Genomic DNA, 9,310 nt, shown 5'->3' with positions numbered 1-9,310 from the left:
ACACGTTGCCTATGCATTCACCGGTGTGTGCCCTAGAATCAGGGTGTGCAATACAGGGCTGCTCAACCCTGCGGCCGTGCTCTCCCTTTCCCCTCCTTCACAGGAAGAGGGGAGCCTGTCAGTGAGCTCAGTGACTGACAACAGGCATACCTTCCCACCACTAGGGGGACAGGGTGGCAACCCTGGGGAATCAGCAAGGAAACGGGAAGACTGTCAGTGATTAGGGGTCACCCATGGGACCCCCAAGACTATCACTTATACACCCACCCCCCACAACAGGGGAGTGTACAAACTATGAGTAACTGGACAGCAATGCCAATACTCTCCACCCCCCACATCAAGCAGCTAGCAGGCAGTAGAACAGTGCTTAAAAGCACTAGAAAAACTGTCACAATTGTATACGACTCCTCTCCAAGATAAACTGTAGTGCATGTCTATTTTGGAAAAAAAATCTAACATATAGGGCGACTGAAGCAAACCCATAGCTTCCCAGACCTGTAGGGCTTACCTCCAACAGCTACCACTTAGAATCATATTCCATCCAGCAAATTCATTTGTTGAGCACCACTGAAAGTTTGCAATGGCCATATCACCATAACATTGTATCAAAAACAAACTGACCAGTACAGCTACTTCCATGCCAGCAGCTCTTATCCTAAACACACCACTAAATCCATCACCTATCTATGCTACAACCATCATATATGCTGTGTTCCCACCAACTTGGATGCACACCTTAGGATCTGGAGCAAGGATTCCTATAATTACAATGCAGTTGTAAAACCATAGCCACTCAAATCAACAGAGCCAGACTCCCAACTCCGCTCCAACCTGCTACAATCCAAAGATAAGGCCAACAGATTCCCTTTGGCTGTCACCTACAGCCCGATCCTGAACACCTTGGATACATCATTAATGACCTCCAACACCTCCTGGAAAATGACAACCATATCACAGTAGCTATGGGGACAAACCTGTCTTAACTTACAGGCAGCCCCTCAACCTCAAATGACCTCTCTCCAGCACCAAACTAACTCCTAACCCAGCTGTGCTCCCTCAAACACAGGCCACACCATCACTGCAACACACAACATGTATTATAACATCCAAGGTTCTACCAACTTCATATACACACACTATCACCTACTTACAAAGCTCCTCTGCTGTCTACATTTGGGCAGACAGAGGAATCCCAATGTGAAAGAATGAAAGAACATTCATATGACATGCCCACCACAGGTGGCACTGGCAACCTCTTTTTGTGCACTGCAGAACAGATCAGGGACAGGACAGGCAGCACAGTAGTAAGAAGGGCAGGAGCAGAAAGAAGAGCAGCAAAACAGACAGTGCAAGGGAATCAGGATAGCACTTGGGGCTGAGCTGGAGCTAAGATGTGGCAACCCACTGGTCTAAACCAAGACTACAATTTAGACCTGGGTTGGCTTTTATAATCCCCATGTCCCTTAATGGGTTAACTCGTTTTCCTATCTTCTATCCACTTTGATTCTCCCGTCTTTTTCCTCCCCATTTCCCAGTTTGTATTCCAATTAGTGCTTCCTATTTTGCTCTCCTACAATCCCTTAACATTTTAAAATTACGATAAGCATCTTTGATGTAGTTAAATCTATAAGGTGCAAATCTACCTGCCTTCCAATTGAATTAAACCAAATTTAAGTGTTCAGTCACTAGATATTTAACAGTTTAAACAGCATACCTGTTTTTAAACAAACACTGAGCTTTATCAAACGACTGTAAATTCATCTGCCATGAAGTCAATTCCAAATGGAATTATAACAGGTGTTATAATGAAGCCTTTTTGTAAGCACAAATAAAGATTTCATAGACATTAGGGGCCGGAAAGGACCTTGTGAGATCATTAAGTCCAGCCCCCCTGCCATAGTCAGGAAGTCTGCTGGGGTCAAACGATCCCAGCAAGGTAAGCTTTTTGAATGAGTCCAGACTAGGTGCTTGCACCACCTCTAGGGGGAGTCTGTTCCAGACCCTGGACACACAGACTGTAAACAAGTTTTTCCTTATGTCCAGTTTAAATCAGCCTTCCAGAAGTTTGTGGCTGATACAAACTAAGGGTCTCAATATCTTAATATCATGCTAGGGGGTCTCAAACAGTGCCTTAGATCAGATTTGCACTGCCTGATTCACACGCATAGTGGATCTAGTCTACACTCGTCTCACTTTGCCACCAGAAGCATTAGTGGTAGACAGTAGCAGCTGTGCTACTAAAGCAAAGTCAACCTGGGAAGGGGGTCAGCTACCAGAGACAGCAGCAGATGACTGACTGTGCTCTGCAGACAAGGAATAACTTCTGGAAAAAAAAGGAGGATCCGTCCACACTCAAGAGTTCCTTCAGCTTTCTGTGGACAGGACCAGAGTTCGGCCCACCAAACTTTGTAGTGTAGATAAGGCCCAAATTCTTCAAAATGCCTTTAGACGCACGAGAGGCCTGGTTCAGAAAGTGATATGCATCAGAATTCTGGAAGCCAGGCACATCAAGGAAAAAGAAAAATACTGAAGCATTAAGACTGTCAAATCACTAGATTGTTTTAATGTACCCAGATGGGGCTCAGAAGCTTATTAAGCAGTATCTGTAAGAGTTGTATCGTTTAACTATGTGTGATGGCCACAGAGATGCTCTAAAAATGTATTAAGAGTATACCACTTTACAGGCAAAAATCAAGAGTCAGTCAAAGCCAGGCATGAGAGGAGAACAGCTGGAGATGAGCCACTTCTCAAAACTTAAAAGATTAGAGACAGTGCTAGAATTGCTACTACTAGTTCTGGTGATTCTGCCCCTGGCTTAAGTCAACCTACAAAACAGGTTTGGGAAGGCTTGCCAATACAGAGCAACAAAAGGTCCCTCACAGGAACCACTCTTCTAAGAGACAGCAGTTTAATAGGTGGGAGGACATCTGAGATACTTGGAACAAAAAATGGGAAGACAAATATTATCCAGACCGCTCGTTTTAAAACCCCTTTTTCTCTACAGCTGTATTCCCACTGCACAGATTATGCCTAAGAATTTATTCTGTAAAAACCACATCCGCATGGGGGAGTTTTACTAGGGTATTTGGGTTTGCAGGTTGTAGACATGGTCAGTAACTGACAGACCACACTGACAGATGCAGACAATAGACCTAGCAAAAAGCCTGAATTATTAATATTAGATGCTTAAACTGATATAGAACATTAGGTGTTTAAACCAACATAAAATCACTAATCAATAAGCTTGCATTTAAGTCATAAGCAGTGGCCTATAAAAGTAGAATAAAAATTAGAGGTGCACTGATACATCGGTCTCACATTGTATCAGCATCGATAAAAGGAAAATTGACATTATCAGCAATTGGCTTTTTTTGGCTGATGTGGCCGATGTCGCCAATAAATGCCACATGCATGCACATAGCCACAGTGCTGCACACAGGTGGCCAGGAGCACAGCCAGCATGGAGAGCAGTGTCCGGCTGGCAAGTCTGTTGTGAGGGAAGGGGCAAGGGGGGAATGAACAGGCATGGGGGGTGCAGATTGAGACTCCTGCAGTGAGGGAGGAAGTGGGGCTGGGCAGGCACTGCACAGGTGGAGCAAGGCATGGGATGAAGCTGTAGTTCATACAGGGGACGTAGGAAGGGAGAGCAGCTTCTGCTACCACATGCACCTAAGGAGGGCATGGGGGCATGTGCCCCCCGGATCCGCGCACAGGGCGAGCTGCTGCTGTGGCCTGGAGCCAGGAGTGGTGCTGAGCTCTTCCTGATGGGAGGGCTGGGTCAGGCTGCACTTGGGGCAAGCAGCAGCAGTGATAGGAGGGGAGGGCTGCGGGGTAGGCTGCAGCCACCCTAAAATTCACTGTAGCAGCCCTACCACCATTTAAGTGTTCAGTCACTAGATATTTAACAGTTTAAACAGCATACCTGTTTTTAAACAAACACTGAGCTTTATCAAACGACTGTAAATTCATCTGCCATGAAGTCAATTCCAAATGGAATTATAACAGGTGTTATAATGAAGCCTTTTTGTAAGCACAAATAAAGATTTCATAGACATTAGGGGCCGGAAAGGACCTTGTGAGATCATTAAGTCCAGCCCCCCTGCCATAGTCAGGAAGTCTGCTGGGGTCAAACGATCCCAGCAAGGTAAGCTTTTTGAATGAGTCCAGACTAGGTGCTTGCACCACCTCTAGGGGGAGTCTGTTCCAGACCCTGGACACACAGACTGTAAACAAGTTTTTCCTTATGTCCAGTTTAAATCAGCCTTCCAGAAGTTTGTGGCTGATACAAACTAAGGGTCTCAATATCTTAATATCATGCTAGGGGGTCTCAAACAGTGCCTTAGATCAGATTTGCACTGCCTGATTCACACGCATAGTGGATCTAGTCTACACTCGTCTCACTTTGCCACCAGAAGCATTAGTGGTAGACAGTAGCAGCTGTGCTACTAAAGCAAAGTCAACCTGGGAAGGGGGTCAGCTACCAGAGACAGCAGCAGATGACTGACTGTGCTCTGCAGACAAGGAATAACTTCTGGAAAAAAAAGGAGGATCCGTCCACACTCAAGAGTTCCTTCAGCTTTCTGTGGACAGGACCAGAGTTCGGCCCACCAAACTTTGTAGTGTAGATAAGGCCCAAATTCTTCAAAATGCCTTTAGACGCACGAGAGGCCTGGTTCAGAAAGTGATATGCATCAGAATTCTGGAAGCCAGGCACATCAAGGAAAAAGAAAAATACTGAAGCATTAAGACTGTCAAATCACTAGATTGTTTTAATGTACCCAGATGGGGCTCAGAAGCTTATTAAGCAGTATCTGTAAGAGTTGTATCGTTTAACTATGTGTGATGGCCACAGAGATGCTCTAAAAATGTATTAAGAGTATACCACTTTACAGGCAAAAATCAAGAGTCAGTCAAAGCCAGGCATGAGAGGAGAACAGCTGGAGATGAGCCACTTCTCAAAACTTAAAAGATTAGAGACAGTGCTAGAATTGCTACTACTAGTTCTGGTGATTCTGCCCCTGGCTTAAGTCAACCTACAAAACAGGTTTGGGAAGGCTTGCCAATACAGAGCAACAAAAGGTCCCTCACAGGAACCACTCTTCTAAGAGACAGCAGTTTAATAGGTGGGAGGACATCTGAGATACTTGGAACAAAAAATGGGAAGACAAATATTATCCAGACCGCTCGTTTTAAAACCCCTTTTTCTCTACAGCTGTATTCCCACTGCACAGATTATGCCTAAGAATTTATTCTGTAAAAACCACATCCGCATGGGGGAGTTTTACTAGGGTATTTGGGTTTGCAGGTTGTAGACATGGTCAGTAACTGACAGACCACACTGACAGATGCAGACAATAGACCTAGCAAAAAGCCTGAATTATTAATATTAGATGCTTAAACTGATATAGAACATTAGGTGTTTAAACCAACATAAAATCACTAATCAATAAGCTTGCATTTAAGTCATAAGCAGTGGCCTATAAAAGTAGAATAAAAATTAGAGGTGCACTGATACATCGGTCTCACATTGTATCAGCATCGATAAAAGGAAAATTGACATTATCAGCAATTGGCTTTTTTTGGCTGATGTGGCCGATGTCGCCAATAAATGCCACATGCATGCACATAGCCACAGTGCTGCACACAGGTGGCCAGGAGCACAGCCAGCATGGAGAGCAGTGTCCGGCTGGCAAGTCTGTTGTGAGGGAAGGGGCAAGGGGGGAATGAACAGGCATGGGGGGTGCAGATTGAGACTCCTGCAGTGAGGGAGGAAGTGGGGCTGGGCAGGCACTGCACAGGTGGAGCAAGGCATGGGATGAAGCTGTAGTTCATACAGGGGACGTAGGAAGGGAGAGCAGCTTCTGCTACCACATGCACCTAAGGAGGGCATGGGGGCATGTGCCCCCCGGATCCGCGCACAGGGCGAGCTGCTGCTGTGGCCTGGAGCCAGGAGTGGTGCTGAGCTCTTCCTGATGGGAGGGCTGGGTCAGGCTGCACTTGGGGCAAGCAGCAGCAGTGATAGGAGGGGAGGGCTGCGGGGTAGGCTGCAGCCACCCTAAAATTCACTGTAGCAGCCCTACCACCAGCCATCCCAAGTGCAGCCTACTTAGCACCCCACACCAGGAAGAGCCCAGAGCCACCCCTGGTCCCAGCAGCAGCCCAACCTTCCCCATCCCCTCAGTCTGCGTGCAGGGTAACAGTCCCCCATACCCTCCCAGGGTGCGTGCAGCACAAGCTGCCCACACTCCCCACAGCCCCCTGACAAGCCACAGCTCTGTCTCATCCCCACCTTGGCTGTGTGGCGTTTGCCCCTGCCCCACTCCCTCCCTCACCATGGGGGCCTAGATCTGCACCCCACCCCTGTTCCTTCCCCTACAACAGACTTGCCAGCCAGATGCAGCTCTCCACACCTTGGGGTGGCCAATTGGTACTGGCTGATATGGCTCATTAAAAAAATAATAATAATAAAAAATAAATAAAAATTCAGCCATCAATATCAACCCAAAAAGTCTCCATCAGTGCACACCCCCCCAAAAAAATCTGTTCAAGACCAGTAATATTAGGCTAGGCCAAATATGAACAACTGATTTTTGGGAAAGTGCTTAATAGCAGCAAAAGTAACAATTGATACTTTGCCTGTTGATAATAACTGAGTGCATCTAGTAAGCTAGAATACTACTGAAATAATAAGGCATATCTTTTGTTGCCAGGCTGGGCCATTTTTGAGGGACTTTTGCTAAATTACAGAAGTGTAGCTAAAGCAAAAGGCCCAAAAGTCTGTCTCAGAATAAACCTTTCCAAACATTAAAACTGAGCTAGTCATGAGCTAGTCAGCAAAGTAAAGGAATCTGAAAATGACAAGTAGCATTCCCAGGTGATGAGAAACAGAAATTGCAAGTCCTCTCTCCCAGCACTGTAATTTTTACAAGGACACTAACTCAAACTAATTGGCATCTTCCAAGTCCATAAAGATAACAACTGGCTCAGTCCAGTTGCCAAATCTTGGTAAAACAAAGAAACTGACACACCACCAATCAAAGAACATTTATTAAAATAAACCATGTACAAATATTAGGTGTAGTAAACAAAAGATTTTGGGAAAACCGAAGCAAATTCAAAACAACCTGGTAGCCAGTCTGTTTGCTACCTTCCTCCTCCCTCCTATACAAGCTGTACAGGCAAGAATCTGTATTATGCTGTTGCAGATAGCTAGGCAGACAAGTGCTTACTCCTGTGCTTGGGCTGTAATCAATAAAAGGTTGGCTTCTATAGACCTGGTTTACCTCTTTATCCACCTTAAAGCTGATACCTTACCTGTTAAGAGGAAGTGGAGAATCGTTGGGAAATGCAAGTGTATCTTGATTTGGTGTAAAAAAATAAAAAATAAATAAAAAACATTAAAGCAATTATAACTGTCCCTTAGTTCTGCCTCTAAGCTTGCAAAGAGGTCATTATTATTACAGGCTACAGGTATGTAGTCTTGTCTCTGGAAAAACCAAATGGTACCGTGTTTTTGGTAATAGGTTAAGAATCACACCCCCTAACCAAAACACTCAGTACAAAGCCTATACAAAAGCCAGGCCCAAGGCACATTTCCTTATGGAACAGCTATAAAGTATAGCCTTCACACCCACTTAAACGAAACACTGACTCTAAGAAGGCTTCTCCTTGTAGACTATTTTCTAGGCCATAGGATACTTTGTTGGTTCTCTCTGGATGGGAGTAAAGCCCCTCAGGGACACTTAATGGTCAGACCAGAATGTAACAATAAGGCAGTGAACACATCCTGGGAGGGGTCAAAAGTCTTAAGTGATTAAGAATTAATCCTAAATACCCTTTCAGTGTCTCCTCAATTATGGTGCAACTTCCTGAGAGACTTGGAATTTGATAAAATGCCTAAGGAGCGGGGAAAATTAACTGAAATGATAACACATGATATGAAGGGAAAAAAGAATATCTAGCTGTGTATACACTGTGTTAATATGCAACTGAATGGTTTAGAAAATAATGTATAGAACTGCATGTTTTCGGGAGAACTTTGGATTTCTGAACCTGGGTATTTATCATTTGGGTTGACCAGCCAAATGACATGAATGAAGACTACTGGTTTTCAATCTGTAACAAGCCTGCAGCAGCAAGACTAGGAAAAGCATCCCTGGAAGCTGCAACATATTTTAACAGAATAAGTTAGCATAACTTAAAGGCAATAAAAAAAAACAAACCCAAAGGAAATTGTTGTAGGTAAAAGAATGCTAGGAAGAGGGGATATTTCAGCTCTTAACCAGAAGGTGCTAGTCAGATCTAGGTTGCCAACAAGGAGACTAAACTAGGTATTTTAGTTTGCTGCATTTTTAATACTGTTTTATACTACAGATGAGTTAATAAAATGAAGTAATAAAATGCCATGTGTCCAAAGATGGGATACGTCCAGCACGGACAACTGTTCATACCAAGGTTCCTATCAGTGAGTATAACAGAGACCCTCACATCCTCAGAACCAAGTCACTCAGCCTTGGTTAAGATTATCTCTAACGGGCTTGAGCCACCTGTTACAGACTGTTCAGGCTGCAGCACAAATCCTCTCTTTTTATGAAGTTCACAAGTAATTTTACTGCACATGTTCCTGTTACACATTATTTATATTGCACTGCTCCATGTTTTTACAGTCTTCAACAAAGCTGCCTCACACGCTCCTTTGGAGGACTTGGTTTCTTTAGGACAGGTGCCCTGAACACCCCTAGCTCACCTCTAGGTAATCAGCATCCTTCAAGAGTGCCTTGCACAGTTTAGTTGCAAAACCAGAGTCCCACACTAGAAACTTTAGCTGGAATAAAAGCAGCAACAAGGAGGCTTTCTTCTTCTTTAAAGAAAAATAAGCAACTGAGGAAACGTGTATGCTGGTACTACAGCTGAAGCCTTGTCACAAGTGAAGGTTACTTGGACCATTACCAGCTGGTGTCTAGAAGGGTGCAAGTGGACAACACTTTCCAGCCAGTATCTCTAGGGGGAGGCAGGAAGTCTCTAGCACTCCTGCTGAGCAGCGTCCCCTTTCCAGCAGACAGAAGGCCCACAGCCCGGAGGCCTTTGGCTGGCTGCCTGCAGCAGGCCAGGCCCCACCCCTTGGCTTGGGCCCACAAGCCTGTGGGGCTGCTCCCCAGCAGGCGCTGAAGCTGCCAGCCCTGCCCCTGCACTCCCAGCCCGCAGGAAGAAGGATGGAGGCAGATGAGGCGGAGCTGGGCGTCGGGGCTGACCCCGCACAGCCGGGGATCGGGAGGGATCCCCCCTCCCCCGGCCGCCAACGGAGCCGGGC

General features: G+C 45.4%; 1 protein-coding gene across 3 annotated transcripts in view; it reads right to left on the bottom strand.

Moving 5' to 3' along the window:
• The window catches only part of TRIM28 (tripartite motif containing 28), a 58,118-nt gene that overhangs the window by 48,003 nt on the left and 805 nt on the right, over positions 1–9,310 (bottom strand). The gene's annotated exons all lie outside the window — the stretch shown is intronic.

The sequence above is a fragment of the Alligator sinensis genome, unplaced genomic scaffold, assembly GCF_000455745.1.
Source record: "Alligator sinensis unplaced genomic scaffold, ASM45574v1 scaffold496_1, whole genome shotgun sequence".
Lineage (NCBI taxonomy): Eukaryota > Metazoa > Chordata > Crocodylia > Alligatoridae > Alligator > Alligator sinensis.
Note: the sequence above shows the minus strand (reverse complement) of the source record. Positions and strands in the feature narration are given on the sequence as shown.